We start from the raw sequence: 19806 nt of genomic DNA on the forward strand, positions 1-19806 counted from the left end.
AGTGATTTTATTAAACAAAATGGCCTATTAAGGTTAAATATGAGCTAAATATGATATTGTAGTCCATTCATAACAGTGTTTTGAAGTGCTTATTTTACTAGTTGACCTCTGTGAGGCAAACATACAAAATGCTGTATGCTATCTGTGAGGCTCATGTGCAATTTCTTAAATCCAAATCAAATCAAAGCAAAGCTTTTATGCAATGAAAGGTTTATTAAAACAATATAAATATACATTTCAAAACAATTCTATGGGGCAACAGTTGCCAAGGCATGATGATCTCGTGGGCTCCATTCCCCAAATTCCAGTTAGGTTTGATTTTGTGATCTGAACACTTCAAGACAAACTTCAGACAAAAAAAACTAAGAAAAACAGTCACAAAACTCAAGATGAGTGAAGAAGGCCAGCCGCCATACAAGTCGAGCTCAATGTATAATGAACTCCGTTTGGAGGGACAATTTTGTGATGCAATCATCAAAGTGGAGGATGTTGAATTTCCGGTCCACAGGATCATCCTATGTAACTGTACGCCGTACTTCAGGTGAGTTGCTTACCTGATAATGTGAAGGACAGTTGACTGATTTATACCTGTGAAAAATGTAATTCATGGTCTTAGTTGGTGAAACAGTGCCAACAAAAAGGAACAGGTTGAATCATAAAACTTTTCTGATAGAAAGACTTTGTCACGGTCAACTGACAGATACACCCAAAACATAATGCAAACATTTGCAGATTTCATCTTTACCTTCACAGAGCTCCAGATTCCACTTCAGTAAATGTACCATTTAAAAAGCAATCCTGTGAATCACTTGGTGATTGTGTGAAGTCTAACTGAAGTGTTTTATTAAGTTACATTAATATCTTCCCCACTGTTATTGAGACAGTAAGACACACCAGACTTCCTGATACTAAAAAGGTTGAACTTTGTTATACAGTTATACACTGAGCAAAAGTTTTGAGTTGCCTCTCATTTTTTTATACTTTGCTTTGAAACAGATGATTTTTTAAAAGTCCACTTGAGCAATAGTTCTCAAAGTGTTTTTTTGAAGACTTATAAAGGTTTCGTTTGGACATTTTTCACCCTTTTTAGTCCAGTGCTTGTACCCGATCATTTTCAGAGGAATGGTTTTGTTTTTGTTAATTTGTTTATTTGTTTGTTAAGCCATTTAACGCTGATATATGAATCATTCAAGCATAAAAAGGACACTAAAACTCAAAGGATGAACCATTATTGTTTCTACACATAACGCATACTTAGTGAAGAACGAATTTTAAAGACAAATGGTAAATGGCCTGCATTTGTATAGCGCTTTACTCAGTCCCTAAGGACCCCAAAGCGCTTTACACTACATTCAGTCATTCACCCATTCACACACACATTCACACACTGGCAATGGCAAGCTACGTTGTAGCCACAGCTGCCCTGGGGCGCACTGACAGAGGCAAAACAAGGAGTAGCACGCATTAAAAAAAAGTAATGTTCTACAGCAAATGAACAGTATCTGAAAGTCATGTCCTTAAGAAAAAAGAAAGAATGCAGCAAATTCATGACACAAGACCATTTAATCCATCTACTTATCATGAAACCTCATCAGAAATGGTTTCATGGTTCATGTAAAACCTGTTAAAACCAATAAATAAATGTTAAGGAAAAAAAAAAGAAAAGAAAAGGTTGTGGAAGGGAAACAGAGACTGTAATTAAGCAACATGCACTGGAACTTCCATAAGGAAAGGAAACAGACTGAGGTATGCCAAATTATGCATAATAACTAGACTAAATATCAGGGTAAACTGGCCCTATGGAGTTGATTTCAATATTTGTCATAGAGGTACAACAGTGAGTGTTTAGAGTTAACTTTAAAGCACGGTGGAGGCTCTGTCATGGTGTGGGACTGCATTGTGTTTGGCAATAGCTTCATAAACATGGTGCCAATGCAATAAAGACATTGAAAACCCAACAATCAAGTGCACTAAACATGTACAAACTCTGTTTTGGAGTTACTTGGAGTACTTGTGCATGACATAGTTTATTATCTTGTTGCCTCCACACCTTTTAATATTCTCTACTCTGTCTCCATCTCTACCCTCAGGGCTCTTTTCACCCACTGCAGCGACCCAGACAAACAGGTCTTCAACATACCTGGCTTGTCTTCTGAGATGATGGCACTCATCATTAACTTTGCTTACACCGGCTCAGTTTCCATAGCAGGGGAAAATGTAGTGGAACTTCTCATGGCAGCTGATCAATTCAAAGCAATGGACATTGTGAAACTCTGCTCTGACTTCCTCGGGGAGCAACTGTGCCCAGAGAACTGCGTTGGCATTTGGCAGTTCACAAAAGTATGCTTATCACCCGAACTATGCGCCAAGGCCTACCACTACATCATCAGTAACTTTGAGCAGGTTGTTCTTGAGGAGGAGTTCCTGCAGCTAACTGTGGAGGAACTTACTGACATCCTTGATAGAGAGGACCTCAATGTGCAGTTGGAGACCACTGTGTATGAAGCGCTTACAAAGTGGATTAGCCATGTACCTGTACAACGGAAACAACACCTCACCGCTCTGTTGTCCAAGGTCTATAAACTTTCATTACTACATTTAGTTTGGACTTAAATCTTCAGCATTTAAGTCATAGATTGAGTCGATCCATCTGGGTATAAGGATGCTTTAATATCTTGAGATGTTGCTCTTTTCAGGTGTAGCCAAACCACATTTAAGAAATTCTCTTCAAGAGCATTAAAACCGTATCAGATCTCTACACACATACTATAGAATAAATCATATTTATTAAGTATAGTTGCTAGGGCTATGACTAAAAACTGTCCCTGTTGACGAAAAGGCTAATGGTGTCTCACTTTGGTCGCTCTCTTGCTAGCAATAAGAAAATTAAACAACATTAGGAGCATTATCCTAAAGAAGCTTGAGTTTACTAAAACTGATGTAGTTGAAATTCATAGTCACATTCTCTTCTGTCATCCCTCTATAGGTCCGACTGGGATTGATGACGTCAGACTACCTAAAGGACAATGTGCTGTCTAGTGAGCTGGTGGAGGCCAATTCTGAGTGCCTGTCCATGATAAGTAATGCCATCTTAGACATACATGATCTAGGAAGCAGACCCTTCATGTCTGGCTTGCGTCACCCTCTTGCTCGTCCCCGCCTGCCTCATTCCATCCTGCTGGCCATTGGGGGGTGGCGTGGTGGTGATCCAACTAACCGCATCGAGGCCTACGATTGCCGGGCTAACCGCTGGGTCAACGTAACGAACAACCTCGAGTGTCCTCGTGCTTATCATGGAGCCGCCTTCCTCAACGGGTACGTTTACTCCGTTGGTGGCTTCGACAGGGTGGAGCATTTCAACAGCGTCAGTAGGTTTGACCTGACCACTCGCGCCTGGAATGAGGTGGCGCCCATGCACTCCCGCCGCAGCTATGTGAGCGTGACTGTGTTGAACGGGTTCATCTATGCCCTGGGAGGCTACGACGGGCATGTACGACTCAGCAGTGCAGAGCGCTATCAACCTGAAATCAATCAGTGGAGTCTTATTGAACCGATGCACGAACAGAGGAGCGACGCCAGCTGCACAACACTTAACAACCGGGTGGGTGAAGTAAAAGAGTAGCAGAGAAATAGAGTAGGGTCTCAGGCGCACAGGCCTAGAGACCTGTCAGCAACCTTTGGTAACAACCAGTTGCTAGGGGAAAATGTGTACTCCTCAGCTGGTTAGGCAGTGGTTGTATGAAAGACTCTACAGATTTCTACAGCAAATAGTTTGTGAGTATTTGCAGACAAGTCAGAGTACTCCATGCAAACCTCAACAGTCTGCTTACGACCAAAGGAAACACAAGGAGGCTTGTGGTGCAACACCTTCCTGGTTACAATTTCACAGTAGTGACAGCCATCAACCTCCAGCAACCATTTGCCAACCAGTCAGGGAATACACATTTTTACAGTGAAGCGAGGTGCAAGATAGGTCACAAACTGGTTTCTATGTTCATGTTTTCAAATTTAAAAGTATAGTTTAAAAAGTTGAAAAATATACTAATATATATCTATTTTGTTTCTAACTGATCACAAGTGCATCTTTGCATTTATGTACAGTACTTTAGTTGAGTTGACTTGTCAACTAAAATATAACAGATATTAAAAGAAATTGTAAAACACATCATTTTATTATATTAAGATCCCAGATTACAATTATTTATCTGCATTCTTGAACAGAAAAATTAGCCTTATTGATTGAATGTTATGTTTGATTCATTTCTGGCTTTCTGACTCAAAGAAGTCCCACATACTCAGGTAAAATTTGGGTACATAAACATGTTTTTATGACAGGTAATTGTAAAACACACACATTTGTTAATTGTCATATTTTTCAGTTGGACACTTGGGTACTGAGTATCGGTCTTACTTCACAAATGATGTGGAAACATTTCACTTACAGGTAACATTGTTTCCAACTGAAATCTAAGAAATGTAAAAATTTTTAATGTCCCTTTTTTGTTTTCAGATTTACATTTGTGGTGGACTCAATGGCAACGAGTTTCTGCAGACAGCTGAATATTACAACCCAGAGAGCAACCAGTGGACGATAATCAGTCCCATGAACAGCCGCCGCAGCGGGATAGGTGTCATTGCATATGCGGATCATGTCTTTGCAGTAAGACCACAAAGTAGTGCTGACACTCACGTAACATACAAATCAAATCTGTAATGTGCTTTGATCAGCAAGGCTTAACACAGATTTGGCTGACACAGAATTTTGCTAACTTTGTTTTGTATTTATCAATGATCAGATTCCTATCCTGACCACAGGTTCAGAGAAGGCATTCTTACTCATTCTATGTATTAATTTAACTGATTAGTGATGTTTCTGCCTCTTTTTTTTTTTTTTCATGTGCCTCATTCCCAAAATGTTGTGTCTTTGATGATTTCACATTTCACTCAGTACAACAGAAATACTTATTCAAAACCAACATTGTCATCCTCATCGTTCCATAGAGGACATATGTTAGAGACAATTTCAAACTTATCCTGCAATACCTTTAGAAAAATGAGGGAATAAGCCAAGTGATTAGAACTCATCCTCTGGGGACGGTAGGCATTTTAGCTGTAAATTTATCTTGCTATTTGCCTTAAAACCACTTATTTAGTTGTTTTGCAGCTGCACCCTTTGGTAAAAAGCAAAGATTTTAGTCTCACCTTCTGAGACACACTTCTTTATTTAGCTAGCTACCGTTTAGTATTTATTTTCTATTCAGACTAAGTCTCTATTCAAAAAAAGGAAAAGTTATAATCAGCAGAATGCAGTGACCTTACCTTGGTGCTGACCTCAGGGTCTTTGATCAGGCTTTTAGGCCTCAAGGCCTGTCAGGGCTACTTTAATCTGTTATAGGAAGAAAGGACTGGAACTCAATGTTCCTTTTTGGACTAAAGGCAAAAGAGCTGTGAAGACATTTATACTGAAAACACAAATACTTTTTGTCGAGGGCTATTCATCTTTGTTGATAATAGCGTGGTGTAATAGACAACAGTGCTTTAATAGCTGTAGTTGCGGCTTGAGTGAAAAAAGGTCTCATACAGACTTCCACAACAGCTGGCTTCTACTTTATTTTACTTTCTCCTTTTAATTCAGAAGTCATTTTCACACACCACTGCACCCTGATCTTTTCTAGACATTCCCAACAAATGTGGGCCTGTGAGAATGCAAATACTGGAACGTTAATGGGCCTTTTTTAAACAACTTTTATGTGTAAACTCCATATAACAGCATGAGAATATGTCAGGTAGCTGTTCGCTTTATCCAGGTAAAACCCTAAACCAATCAGAGTATTTCCAGTAGTCAGATCACACCTAAGGTAAACAATCTCCTTGTATCTGCTACATATTAAGGGCAACTTTGGACAATATTGCAACTTAATTCTTCCGTCACTTTCTGGAGTATCTGTGCAAAAGCAGCTAAAGACATATAGCAGGTGCATTTTCTTACAGGGGTACGGTGAAGCTGGTTACACTTACATTCAATCATTTGAGCCACGTATTTACTTTTAGGTTGGTGGCTTCGATGGAAACAACCGTCTGCGCACCGCTGAGGCTTACAACCCGCATACCAACACGTGGAACCTCGTGTTCTCTATGCTGCCCCCCGCAGCAACTTTGGCATTGAGGTAATTGATGATCGCCTCTTTGTCGTCGGGGGTTTCAACGGCTTCACCACCACTTCGGACGTCGAGTACTACACCGCTTTAACCAATGAGTGGTATGAGGCGTGCGACATGGATGTTTTCCGTGTAGCCTTGAGCTGCTGTGTGGTGTCCGGACTTTCCAACCTGACTGAGTACACCTTTCCTCGTGACTTCCTGCCACTTGAAAATGTGCTAGAATTAGCAATGGAGTCAGCAGAGTCCACGTAACATCTTTAAAGTGCAGTACTGCCATGTGTCAACATCTGAGTCTCCAACATGAAGGACTGAAATAAATCTTTAGAGAATTAAACTGCTGGTGAACTGGACATTTTTTGTATGTATCTCAAAAACTTTCAGTAGGAGAGCCTGCACTGTAGATACTGGGTTTTATTAAGAGAATGCAATTGCAACAATAACAAATTGAAAAGATTTTTTCATTCCCTGTAATGTATGGCTGCTGAGTAGCCATACCAGACATGCACACAGGGTGACCAGATCACAATAAGCCGCATGTCGGACTTTTCAACTCTTGCTAGGTAAACACCATAAGAATAAAGGGAAGTTTTCACTCTCCCTTGTTATTTCAGCTGCGGTTCTGTCTGGTAACAGTCTATAGGTTTGAGTAAGGATGTATCCATAGGTCTTTTTGGAGCACTAGCTGACAATTTAGCACCAGCTACAGACGCCCCCCACCCACTATTGAAGCAAACAAAGACCTGGCCAACGAGTTAAACACTTTCTATTGCAGGTTTGAGACGGACAGACTCCCACGCCCCACCCTCCCCTCCCCAGGGACATTGCTTCAGACATTGACCTCCAACACACCTTCCACCTCTCCCCCCTTCACCCTGCCCCTCCCCAATCAAGACTCAACGACCACCCCCACCCTCCCCAATCCAGACTCAACGACCACCACCACCCTCTCCAATCCAGACTCAACGACCACCACCACCCTCTCCAATCCAGACTCAACGACCTCCACCACACCTCTCACCCCCCTTTCCTCCTCCCTGAAACTAAGAATACACACTCAGGATGTGAGCCGACTATTCCAGAAACAGAAGCCCAGGAAAGCCCCCGGACCAGATGGCGTCTCACCCTCCTGCCTCAAAACCTGTGCTGAACAGCTGGCTCCCATCTTTACTCGCATCTTCAACAGATCCCTGGAGCTGTGTGAAGTTCCCTCCTGCTTCAAACGCTCCACCATCATCCCTGTTCCCAAGAAACCCACCATCACAGGACTGAATGACTACAGACCTGTCGCCTTGACGTCTGTGGTCATGAAATCCTTCGAACGACTGGTGTTAGCCCACCTGAAAGACATTACAGGCCACCAGCTGGACCCTCTGCAGTTTGCCTACCGGGCAAACAGGTCAGTGGATGATGCAGTGAACATGGGGCTGCATTACATCCTGCAACACCTTGACCGCCCGGGAACTTATGCCAGGGTCCTGTTTGTGGACTTTAGTTCGGCTTTTAACACCATTGTGCCTGAACTTCTTTCCTCCAAACTCTCCCAGCTCAGCGTGTCACCAGCTACCTGTCAGTGGATCACCAGCTTCCTGACAGACAGAAAGCAACAAGTGAGGCTGGGGGAGATCACCTCTGAAACCCGGTCCCTCAGTATTGGTGCCCCTCAAGGATGTGTCCTCTCACCACTACTGTTCTCCCTCTACACTAACGACTGCACCTCCAATAACTCTGCTGTCAAACTCCTAAAGTTTGCAGATGACACCACTGTCATTGGCCTCATTCAAGATGGTGATGAGTCTGCATACCGGCAGGAAGTTGAGCGGCTGGTACTCTGGTGCAGTCAGCACAATCTGGAGCTGAACACTCTTAAGACTGTAGAGATGACAGTGGACTTCAGGAGACATCCCTCAACTCTGCTCCCCCTCACCATATCAGACAGCCCTGTGTCAACTGTGAAGACCTTCAAGTTCCTGGGTACAACCATCTCCCAGGACCTGAAGTGGGAGACCAACATCAACTCCATCCTCAAAAAGACCCAGCAGAGGATGTACTTCCTGAGACAACTGGGGAAGTACAGTCTTCCACAGGAGCTGCTGATCCAGTTCTACACTGCGGTCATTGAGTCTGTCCTGTGCTCCTCCATCACAGTCTGGTATGGAGCAGCCACTAAACAGGACAGGAGCAGACTGCAGCGGACTGTACGGGCAGCAGAAAGGATCATCAGCGCCCCCCTGCCCTCCATCCAGGATCTGTACCTCTCAAGAACCAGGAAACGGGCAGGGAAAATCATCGCAGACCCCTCACACCCTGCACACAGACTTTTTGATCTGCTGCCCTCTGGCAGACGGTACAGAAGCCTGCAGACCAGGACCACCCGACACAGGAACAGTTTCTTTCCCCTCGCCATCTCCCTTAACAGTTGACCTGTCACACTGCTCCCACTGCCAGACTGCAACTGCACCTTATGTACATTTTGTAGTATTCATTCCACCTCATTCATTTCTGTATTTTATGTATATAAGTTTAGATTCGTTATTTATAGTTGGTTTACACAGCTTTGTGTATGTATGTGTAATGTGTATATATAGACACTTGTGTGTGTGTGTGTGTGTGTGTGTGTGTGTGTGTGTGTGTGTGTGTGTGTGTGTGTGTGTGTGTGTGAGATTTACATTGCTGTGCTTGAGAGCCACCATCTACCGGAACCAAATTCCCTGTATGTGTCTGCACATATACTTGGCCAATAAACACGATTCTGATTCTGATTCTGATTTATGAATCTTTAGCCAAATATCACACAAATATACTTTGTGGCTTCACACCATTTTTTCTCTTATGTGAAACTGAAAAATAACTCTATTTCTCAGTATATCTGTCATCTGCTTTGTGGTATTTTCCACTATATTGCACAGAATGATATATTTGTTCATGATAAAAGCATGACCTAAATATGTACTAAGGAAAATCCAGTGTTTAGAAAGGTGGATGTCCTGCAGAGCCTGTAAAATGTGGGACATTGGTTCAAGATGTGGGAGAGGGGGGAAAGCATAAAAATGCTGTGCAGTCCCCCTTATAGAGGGACATCTGATCCCCCTCCCTGCACAACATGAAGTATGAAGTAACACCAGTAACACAACACCTTATGGACGTAAACCAATGTGTAGACAGTGATGTGCAAAGCTTTTCTTAACCCTCCCATCTATGAAAGTGACCAAGGTACACAAACTTAAAGCCGCTGGGATGCCTGTCACTTTAACAAAGTTCATAGTTCAAGCTGCACGTGCTTGAATCAACATGGCGTCGCCTGCTCAATAGAAGTGGAGCAGAAAGTAAATACAGAGGTACGGGAAGGTAAGGAGCTCTCGTGGAATGTTACCGCTAGTCAAAAACAGCACACTACACAAAGTGTTCCGTTAAGATACCGACGTTGTTCCTCTGAAACTGCAAAGAATGTAACTTCCTGCTCGAGCTAACATCAAGTCTTTCAGTTTGCCATATAACCAAAACTTAATTACTGAAAAGCAGTAAGTGCATGTACTGTTATGTAGAGTAACAGCATTGTTACTTGTCACTTCCTGCTACAGCTTTCGCGCGCCGAATTCTCTACGCATGTCCGTGCTCACGCTGTCACAGCACGCGCACCGCCTCTCTCCTCTCAGGGATACCCCTCTTCACAAAAATGTTTTTACTGGATATTACTGTCAATAGAAAAACGTGACAACTTGTATCGAAAGAAAAACAAATTAACTAATGAACAAACAAACCAAAAAAACTTCTGGTTCGATAATTGTCAGATCATTTTATAAATATTAGTCATAATATTAACTAAGTATCATCTGTGATACAATAATACAATCTATGTGCAAAAGTTATACCTCCATGATATATGAAGCCACTAAGGCTTCCATAGGATTATGTATGTATGTATATATATATATATATATATATATATATATATATATATATATATATATATATATATATATATATACAGGGAGTGCAGAATTATTAGGCAAATGAGTATTTTGTCCACATCATCCTCTTCATGCATGTTGTCTTACTCCAAGCTGTATAATGGCTCGAAAGCCTACTACCAATTAAGCATATTAAGTGATGTGCATCTCTGTAATGAGAAGGGGTGTGGTCTAATGACATCAACACCCTATATCAGGTGTGCATAATTATTAGGCAATGTCCTTTCCTTTGGCAAAATGGGTCAAAAGAAGGATTTGACAGGCTCAGAAAAGTCAAAAATAGTGAGATATCTTGCAGAGGGATGCAGCAGTCTCAAAATTGCAAAGCTTCTGAAGCGTGATCATCGAACAATCAAGCGTTTCATTCAAAATAGTCAACAGGGTCGCAAGAAGCGTGTGGAAAAACCAAGGCGCAAAATAACTGCCCATGAACTGAGAAAAGTCAAGCGTGCAGCTGCCAAGATGCCACTTGCCACCAGTTTGGCCATATTTCAGAGCTGCAACATCACTGGAGTGCCCAAAAGCACAAGGTGTGCAATACTCAGAGACATGGCCAAGGTAAGAAAGGCTGAAAGACGACCACCACTGAACAAGACACACAAGCTGAAACGTCAAGACTGGGCCAAGAAATATCTCGAGACTGATTTTTCTAACGTTTTATGGACTGATGAAATGAGAGTGAGTCTTGATGGGCTAGATGGATGGGCCCGTGGCTGGATTGGTAAAGGGCAGAGATCTCCAGTCCGACTCAGACGCCAGCAAGGTGGAGGTGGAGTACTGGTTTGGGCTGGTATCATCAAAGATGAGCTTGTGGGGCCTTTTCGGGTTTAGGATGGAGTCAAGCTCAACTCCCAGTCCTACTGCCAGTTTCTGGAAGACACCTTCTTCAAGCAGTGGTACAGGAAGAAGTCTGCATCCTTCAAGAAAAACATGATTTTCATGCAGGACAATGCTCCATCACACGCGTCCAAGTAGTTGAGTTTTTTGGGTTCATTGAGAACATGGTTGTTGTTCAGTAATAAAATTATTCCTCAAAAATACAACTTGCCTAATAATTCTGCACTCCCTATATATATATTGTGGCGAGCTCAGACAAGGAGGAGACGGAGGTATCGTTTGGTCTTACTTCCCGTGAGCTAGCAAGGGAGCACAGCCGTTTATTAACATTTGCAGAAGAACACTGCCGCTAGCTAACTGCTCAGCGCGGCAACAACAACAACACACAGGGCACCCTCTGACCCCGGAAGGACACACCGTCGCAGCGAGAAGGCGTCACCCATTACTATGGCAACATACACAAAACATAACTGTACAAACAGAACCCCGAACAGCCCTGACCCGCTACATAGCCCCCACCTAAGGGGTCAGTCGTCCCCGACGACCCCATTACCCCACACAAAGTCCTGCAAATGTCCAGGTGCCTTCTTTTGGCGCACCGGCCGGTCACGACCGGCGGGGGAAAAGTCACTCGGGTCAGAACATGGGGTGCCATCATCATCCCCTGCCCCGGCGTCTGCCAGAGCGAGCGGTCGGTACGGTGAGAGCCTGTCCCGGTGCAACACCACCATGCGCCCCAGGCCCGGCATGCGGATACGGTACACCACGTCTGTTAGCAGGTCCACGACCTCCGCCGGCCCTTGCCAGTGACTGCAGAGTTTGGGGGACACTCCTCTCTTGCGAACCGGGCAGTACACCCAAACCTTGTCGCCAGGCATGAAAACCCCCCCTCGGCACTTGGTGTCGTAGGCTCTTTTCTGTTGTACTCAGGAGATCTCTGCCCCGACCGGGGGCCCGCCATCTCCGGTACAGGAGGCCGTCAGGGGTCTCCAGATTGTTGTGCTGGGAGTAGTAGGCCTTCACCTCGGGCTCCTGTCCCGACACCCCCGTCCAGGCGGGGCGTTGCGTCGCCTCCAGCCAGGCCCCCATCTGAACCGATGTCGCGTCGGCCTCCTGCTCCCGCTTCAGCTGCTGCATTGTCAATGGGAGCCACCCCCCTCCGCCGGCTGTGGCCTGAGCAGTAGCCACCCCCAGCACCTCCTGGGCCCGCTCCTCCTGTCGCAGGCAGTAGCGGCACTCGACGGCTACGCAGGGCCGTCTGGAGAGGGCATCGGTGTTGCCATGCTGTCGACCTGCCCGATGCTGGATCTCGAAGTCATATTCAATTCAATTCAATTCAATTCAATTTTATTTATATAGCGCCAAATCACAACAAAAGTCGCCTCAAGGCGCTTCATAGATACAGAGAAAAAACCCAACAATCATATGACCCCCTATGAGCAAGCACTTTGGCGACAGTGGGAAGGAAAAACTCCCTTTTAACAGGAAGAAACCTCCGGCAGAACCAGGCTCAGGGAGGGGCGGCCATCTGCTGCGACCGGTTGGGGTGAGAGAAGGAAGACAGGATAAAGACATGCTGTGGAAGAGAGACAGAGGTTAATAACAGATATGATTCAATGCAGAGAGGTCTATTAATACGTAGTGAGTGAGAAAGGTGACTGGAAAGGAAAAACTCAATGCATCATGGGAATCCCCCGGCAGCCTACGTCTATTGCAGCATAACTAAGGGAGGATTCAGGGTCACCTGGTCCAGCCCTAACTATATGCTTTAGCAAAAAGGAAAGTTTTAAGCCTAATCTTAAAAGTAGAGATAGTGTCTGTCTCCCGAATCCAAACTGGAAGCTGGTTCCACAGAAGAGGGGCCTGAAAACTGAAGGCTCTGCCTCCCATTCTACTTTTAAATACTCTAGGAACAACAAGTAGGCCTGCAGAGCGAGAGCGAAGCGCTCTAATAGGGTGATATGGTACTACAAGGTCATTAAGATAAGATGGGGCCTGATTATTTAAGACCTTGTATGTGAGGAGCAGGATTTTGAATTCAATTCTGGATTTAACAGGAAGCCAATGAAGGGAAGCCAAAACAGGAGAAATATGCTCTCTCTTTCTAGTCCCTGTCAGGACTCTTGCTGCAGCATTTTGGATTAGTTGAAGGCTTTTCAGCGAGTTTTTTGGACATCCTGATAATAATGAATTACAGTAGTCCAGCCTGGAAGTAATAAATGCATGAACTAGTTTTTCAGCGTCACTCTGAGACAGGATATTTCTAATTTTAGAGATGTTGCGCAAATGGAAGAAAGCAGTCTTACATATTTGTTTAATATGTGCGTTGAAGGACATGTCCTGGTCAAAAATGACTCCAAGGTTCCTCACCGCGTTACTGGAGGCCAAGGTAATGCCATCCAGAGTAAGAATCTGGTTAGATACCATAATTCTAAGATTTTCAGGGCCGAGTACAATAACCTCAGTTTTATCTGAATTAAGAAGCAGAAAGTTAGCGGCCATCCAGGTCTTTATGTCTTTAAGACATTCCTGCAGTTTAATTAATTGGTGTGTGTCATCTGGCTTCATGGACAGATAGAGCTGGGTGTCATCTGCATAGCAGATGACGCCCTGACGGACCTCCAGCCAGCGGGCCACCTGCCCTTCTGGGTGTTTGAAGTTCAGGAGCCAAGTCAGAGATGCATGGTCAGTGCGCAGGAGGAACCGGCAGCCGTGCAGATATGGCTTGAAGTGCCGCACCGCTAGCACTACGGCCAGCAGCTCCCGCCGGGTCACGGAGTAGTTCTTCTCGGCTCGCCCCAAGGCACACTGAAGTACGCCACCACACGTTCTCCAGCCTCGTCCTGCTGGGAAAGGACCGCCCCGACTCCTCCATTGCTAGCATCAGTGTCCACAATGAAAGGTTGCCGGGCGTCGGGGTAGGCCAGGACTGGGGCTCTGGTGAGGGCCTCCTTCAGCTGTGCAAAAGCCGCAGCACAGGCCTCCCCCCAGCCAAACAGCTGTCCCTTGTCAGTCAGGCGGTGGAGGGGGCTGGCCATCGTCGCGAACCCCTTGATGAACCGACAATAGTAGGAGGCTAGGCCCAGGAAGCTCCGCAGTTCTTGGACGTTCGAGGGAGTCGGCCAGTCCCGAACCGCAGCCACTTTTGCGGGGTCAGTGGCGACACCTCGAGCGCTGATCACATGGCCCAAGAACGTGGTCTCTCTCGCCAACAGCCGGCATTTCGCGGGGTTGAGCCGCAGCCCATCTCGTCGGATGGCACTCAAGACCTCGCTCAGGTGAGACAGTGCACTGTTGAAGTCGCCACCCTGCACCAACAGGTCATCCAGGTACACCACGCAGCGGCTACGAGGGATATCCACGAGCACCCTCTCCATCAGCCTCTCAAACATCGCTGGTGCATTGCAGAGCCCAAATGGCATGACCCTGAACTGCCACAGCCCCTGTCCAATGGTGAATGCAGTCTTAGGCCTTGCGTCGGGGGCTAGCTCCACCTGCCAGTAACCGCTGCATAGGTCGAGGGAGCTGAACCAACTGGAGCCGGTAACGTAATCTAGGGCCTCGTCGATCCGCGGCAGCGGGTACGAGTCCTTCTTGGTGACTGCATTGAGACGGCGAAAGTCCACGCAGAACCTCGGGCTGCCATCCTTCTTCCCCACCAGAACCACGGGTGCCGCCCATGGGCTATTGGACGGCTCGATCACCCCAGCCGCAGTCATCTCACGGATCTTCTCTTCCGCTACCTGCCGTTTTGAGAGGGGCAGCCGGTGTGTGCGCAGACGGATTGGCTGAGCAGAGCCGGTGTCGATGGTGTGCTGGACCAGACTCGTCTGCCTACAGTCTTTGTCACTGGCGGCAAAGATGTCCACATTCTCGTCCAGGAGGCACCTCAACCGCTGGCGCTGGTTGACGTTGAGGCCTACGCTGCTGCGCTGCCAAAGGTCATCAACAGCCTCGATGGTCTCGGTCGAGGGAGGTTTGTCGGGCTGAGAGGCTGAGGCGAGTGGAGATGACCCGGAGCCACCGGCATCCGAAATCTGCTGAGCGGCAGCTGCCCGACGCCTGTCTCATCTGGTCCCCGCTCCCTGCTTTTGGCCGCGCTGGAGGGCAAAAGTCTCTGCGCCAAGAGTGATAGCCAGCTTCGCGGTGTCGACGCAGGCCCCCCAGCGGCTCAGCAGATCCAGGCCAATGATGCACTGGTCTTGAATGTCGGCGAGCCAGAAGTCATGCACCAGCTCTAGATCCTTCACTTGGATCCGCAACGGTTTCTTCCCCCGCATAAGAGTTTTCTCCCCCGTCACTGTCATCAGCTGGGTGTCTGTGGGCAACCAACCCTTCACCAGTGGCCCGGATGTTTCAGGGAGCACACCAGGTCGTATCAGGGAAATGGTAGACCCCGTGTCCACCAGGACCTGGCATGGCTGGTCCTCAACACAGCAGCTCAGGTAGAGTCCCTTGAGGTGCCCAACTCGGCCCACCACTGTGCATCGTCCTTGGAGGGGGGCAGGAAGCTGGAGCGGTGGTCCCCTCACTACACCGCTCCCTCCTCGTTTCCCTGAGGCTGCGTAGTTCTGGTCTTCGGGGCTGGTGCTGGGCAGTCATGCGCCACGTGGCCAGGCTCATCGCACCGGTAGCAGCGGTCGGTCGGTCAACGAGGACGCCTCCGGGACACCGAGGGTTGCAGCTGGGACATCTCGGCGACCTCCCCCTCCCCGTCGCAGTCTGTGGCTCTGATTTGGGGGTAGTTTGGGGGGGTCACCTGCTGGTTAGGTCGCGAGGTGAGCACCGGCTCAGCCCTTTCAGCCTCAAGGAGCGCCTCACGGAGAGTCTGAGGCATGGCCAGGCGGACGTGTTGGCGTAGTCGCTCTGGGAAAAGTCCTTGCAGAAAAGCATGCAGGCTGAGCTCCTCACGGGCTACTGCTGGAAACTCCGGGTAGCCACGACGAGCATACAGCAACACGTCTGCTGCAAAGGTGCCCAGGCTCTCCCCTGGTCGACGGCTACGGTTGGTTAGCTGCTCTCTGCTCTGATCAGTGGAGTGACGCTGCCCAAATCGCCTCTCGAGTGCCGCAGTGAGGGCCTGGAGCTCATGCTGCTCTGCCGGGGCTAGGTCAAGGAGTATCTGCAGTGCATCTCCCTCTAATGCTAGCGCTAGGTGTGTAGCAGTCTCCTCTCCGCTCCAGCCACTATGTCTGGCGGCCAGCCGCACTTGTGAGAGGTAGGGCTCTAGCGGGGCTAGCCCGTTGTATTTCGGTACCTTAACTGGCGTGGTAGGCATAACTGCTTGCGGCTGGGGGCTCGGCGTTTGGGTCGACAGGGGTAGCCCATGAAGCATTGCCCTAGCATCTGTCGCGACGGGCCGCCGCCGCGGTGCGCTCGCGCCATCGGGACCCGTTGGGGGACTTACATGGCCGCTCACATCCTCTCTCTTCAATCGCCAGTTTCCCAAGCGGGGAATGTTCTCCTCGACAGCTTGCTCCAGCCTCTGAATGTCTCTCTCCATTACGGCGAGGGTGAGCTATCCCACTTCTGACACCAATGTGGCGAGCTCAGACAAGGAGGAGACGGAGGTATCGTTTGGTCTTGCTTCCCGTGAGCTAGCCAGGGAGCACAGCCGTTTATTAACATTTGCAGAAGAACACTGCCGCTAGCTAACTGCTCAGCGCGGCAACAACAACAACAACACACAGGGCGCCCTCTGACCCCGGAAGGACACACCGTCGCAGCGAGAGGGCGTCACCCATTACTATGGCAACATACACAAAACATAACTGTACAAACAGAACCCCAAACAGCCCTGACCCGCTACAATATATATATTAGCAATAGCATGTTTGTACAGGATCAATAACTATCAAGTGAACTAAACACCAATCTGTAATGGAGACATTACATTACAATAATTCTGTTGTATATAGTATTTTATTCTTATTATCTTATCCTATTCCAGTGTTTCTCTTAATTTTTGCTGCTATAACTTTGCACTGTCCACTTTCTGCTGTGACACAATACATTTCACACGTGTGGGACTAGTAAAGGTTATCTTTACCTTTATCTCTTTAAAAGGACAACAGAACAAAGGAGGGATTTTGAGATATTAGTGGCATAAAACTGAAAGGTTGTAGAAAACTTGCTGGTGAATAAAGCCAAATGTATCCAATCTAAATATTAACAGACTCTTCAAAATATACATTTCCCCCAATAAAAGCAGGAAATCAGACTTATTAGTGGTTAAAATAAAACGTGCTTGTAACAGGGCGGCCCTTAGTGGCTGGAAACACAGTGAGATGGACCAAGGCAAGCGTAGTGGAACAAAAAAAGCATTTATTTCCTATACAGCTCTCCTTACAACAATTAATTTGTCGAGCTTCTTCACAGCACAAAAATCCATCCTCTAATGACAACTGGCAGCCTTAAATATGTTCAGCTGTCACAGACTTGACCATTATTCCACTCTCAGGTAAATTCTTAAATCCCAACCTTCCACCACAGTATACCGTATTTTCATGACCATAAGGCGCACTTAAAAGTCTTAGATTTTCTTCAAAAAGTACGGCGCGCCCTATAGCGCAGTGCGCCCTGTGTGTTGTAAGGAGGACGTAGTAGAGAACACCATGAGAACGCTAAAGGGTGAAGTGTGGGCGTTGATCGTATATACCGGACAATCGCACATACCTGTATAAAAGGACAGGTATGTGCATTATGTGGAACATCGTTGTTTTAACAACCCTGAAAATGGCAAAGAGACACGCTTATGAAGCACAGTTTAAACTGAAGGCCATCAGCTACGCGGAGGAACATGGAAATCGAGCAGCGGCGAGAGAATTTAAGATTAACGAATCGATGGTTCGCAAATGGAGGAAGCTAGAAAACAAGCTCCGGCAGGTCAAGAAAACGCAGCTGAGTTTCCGCGGACATAAGGTGAGGTGGCCCGAGTTGGAGGAAAGACTCGAGCGGTGGATCATCGAGCAAAGAACGAGCGGGAGAAGCATTTCGACGGTCACCATTCGGCTAAAAGCAGTTTCACTAGCTGAAGAGATGAACATTGAACATTTCCAAGGAGGTCCGTTTTGGTGCTTTCGTTTTATGAAACGGTGCCATTTTTCCATCCGGACCAGGACTACGGTAGCGCAGCAACTTCCAGCGGATTATAAGGAAAAGCTGGCCATCTTCCGCTCCAACTGCAGCAAACACATCGGCGACAAAAACATCCAGCCCAGCCACATCACAAACATGGACGAGGTCCCGCTCACTTTTGACATCCCGGTGAGTCACACTGTGGAGAAGAAGGGGACCAGCACGGTAGCGATACACACAACGGGGTATGACAAGTCTTCTTTTACTGTTGTGCTTGGCTGCCATGCTAATGGACAGAAACTGCCGCCTATGGTGATTTTTAAGCGAAAGACTTTGCCTAAAGAGAAGTTTCCAGCAGGAATCATCATTAAGGCAAATGAAAAGGGCTGGATGGATGAGGAAATGATGAAAGAGTGGCTGAGGGAGGTGTATGTAAGGAGACCAGGTGGTTTTTTCCACGCATCACCATCGCTCTTAATCTGTGACTCTATGCGTGCCCATCTCACAGCCGATGTGAAAAAACTAGTGAAACAAATGAACTGTGAGCTTGCTGTCATTCCGGGAGGCCTGACAAAGGAACTCCAACCGCTGGACATCGGTGTGAACCGCCCGTTCAAAGTAAGGCTGCGAGCGGCCTGGGAGCGATGGATGACCGATGGAGACCACAGTTTCACCAAGAGTGGAAGGCAGCGCCGGGCGAGTTACGCCACAATTTGCAAATGGATTGTAGATGCTTGGGCTAACATGTCTGCTGGCACTGTTGTTCGAGCTTTCGCAAAAGCCGGCATCATTTCCGAGGAGCCGCACGGCACGGAAAGTGACTCTGACGGTGAAGAAAGTGAACCTGGAATGTTTGATGGAGATTTAGCGCAGCTGTTCAATTCAGACACAGAGGATGAGGACTTCGATGGGTTTGATTGATGATAAAAATGTGAGTACCAAACTTTGTTTTGCTCCTGCTTTATTTTTAAATACGCACACTTGTATGCTTGTGTGTTGTTGATGATGACGATTACTGGTAATAGAAATGTGAGTAAGGTACCGAACTCAGGTTTGCTCCCGCTTTATTTTTAAATACGCATACGGTACTTGTATGCACCCTATAATCCAGTGTGCCTTATGTGTGTGTTAAATACAGTAATGGCACACATAACTGAGACTGCGCCTTTTAGTACAGTGCGTCTTATGGTCGTGAAAATACGGTACAATATATCAATTAGAATAAATAAATACATAAATACATCTTCACATTTACATATTAATAAATATTTCACACTTTAATGTTACACCAAACCCAATATTATAAAAACCCAGAAACCCAAGCACAACAAGATTCACCACACTCTCTTTACCAATGGTCTCTCCCGGAACCTTTAAATGGTGTCTGGACCCCGGGGAAACATTTGCCCAAACACCTTGAAGAGGACACAGGCAAGAAAGGTGAGTAATCATTATCTTACAAACACTTATTTGCACCACTTTTATTCCTAGATTTCACACACAAATTTGCATTAGTTTTCCTTACTGGTAAACCTTAATCACAATCTCATTCTTCTCTCCTGACAGACAACCACCACATTCCTTGACGAGGAGCAGCTGTGCAGGATCTGAAATAAGGCTACCAACTGATTTTAAAATTCCCAATAAATAGTCAATAAATATTTAAACTTCTTGTGTGCAAATCCATGCTTAAAGTGCAATGCTAAATAAAGTGCTTGATAAGGTGCTTTTAATAAAGTGAAAGGTGTGCTCTAAAGTGCTAT

General features: G+C 46.4%; 1 protein-coding gene and 1 pseudogene across 1 annotated transcript in view; both read left to right on the forward strand.

Moving 5' to 3' along the window:
* Window positions 1-276: 276 nt before the first annotated feature.
* On the forward strand, window positions 277-6495 carry LOC120731497 (annotated as a pseudogene).
* Window positions 6496-9439: 2944 nt separating this feature from the next.
* The window catches only part of trmt2a (tRNA methyltransferase 2 homolog A), a 36554-nt gene continuing 26187 nt past the window's right edge, over window positions 9440-19806 (forward strand). The window contains exon 1 of the mRNA XM_040028534.1: window positions 9440-9506. The gene's annotated coding sequence lies outside the window, so the exon portion shown is untranslated. The remainder of the gene's footprint in view (window positions 9507-19806) is intronic.

The sequence above is a fragment of the Simochromis diagramma genome, unplaced genomic scaffold (genome assembly GCF_900408965.1).
Source record: "Simochromis diagramma unplaced genomic scaffold, fSimDia1.1 OVJJ01000781.1, whole genome shotgun sequence".
Lineage (NCBI taxonomy): Eukaryota > Metazoa > Chordata > Actinopteri > Cichliformes > Cichlidae > Simochromis > Simochromis diagramma.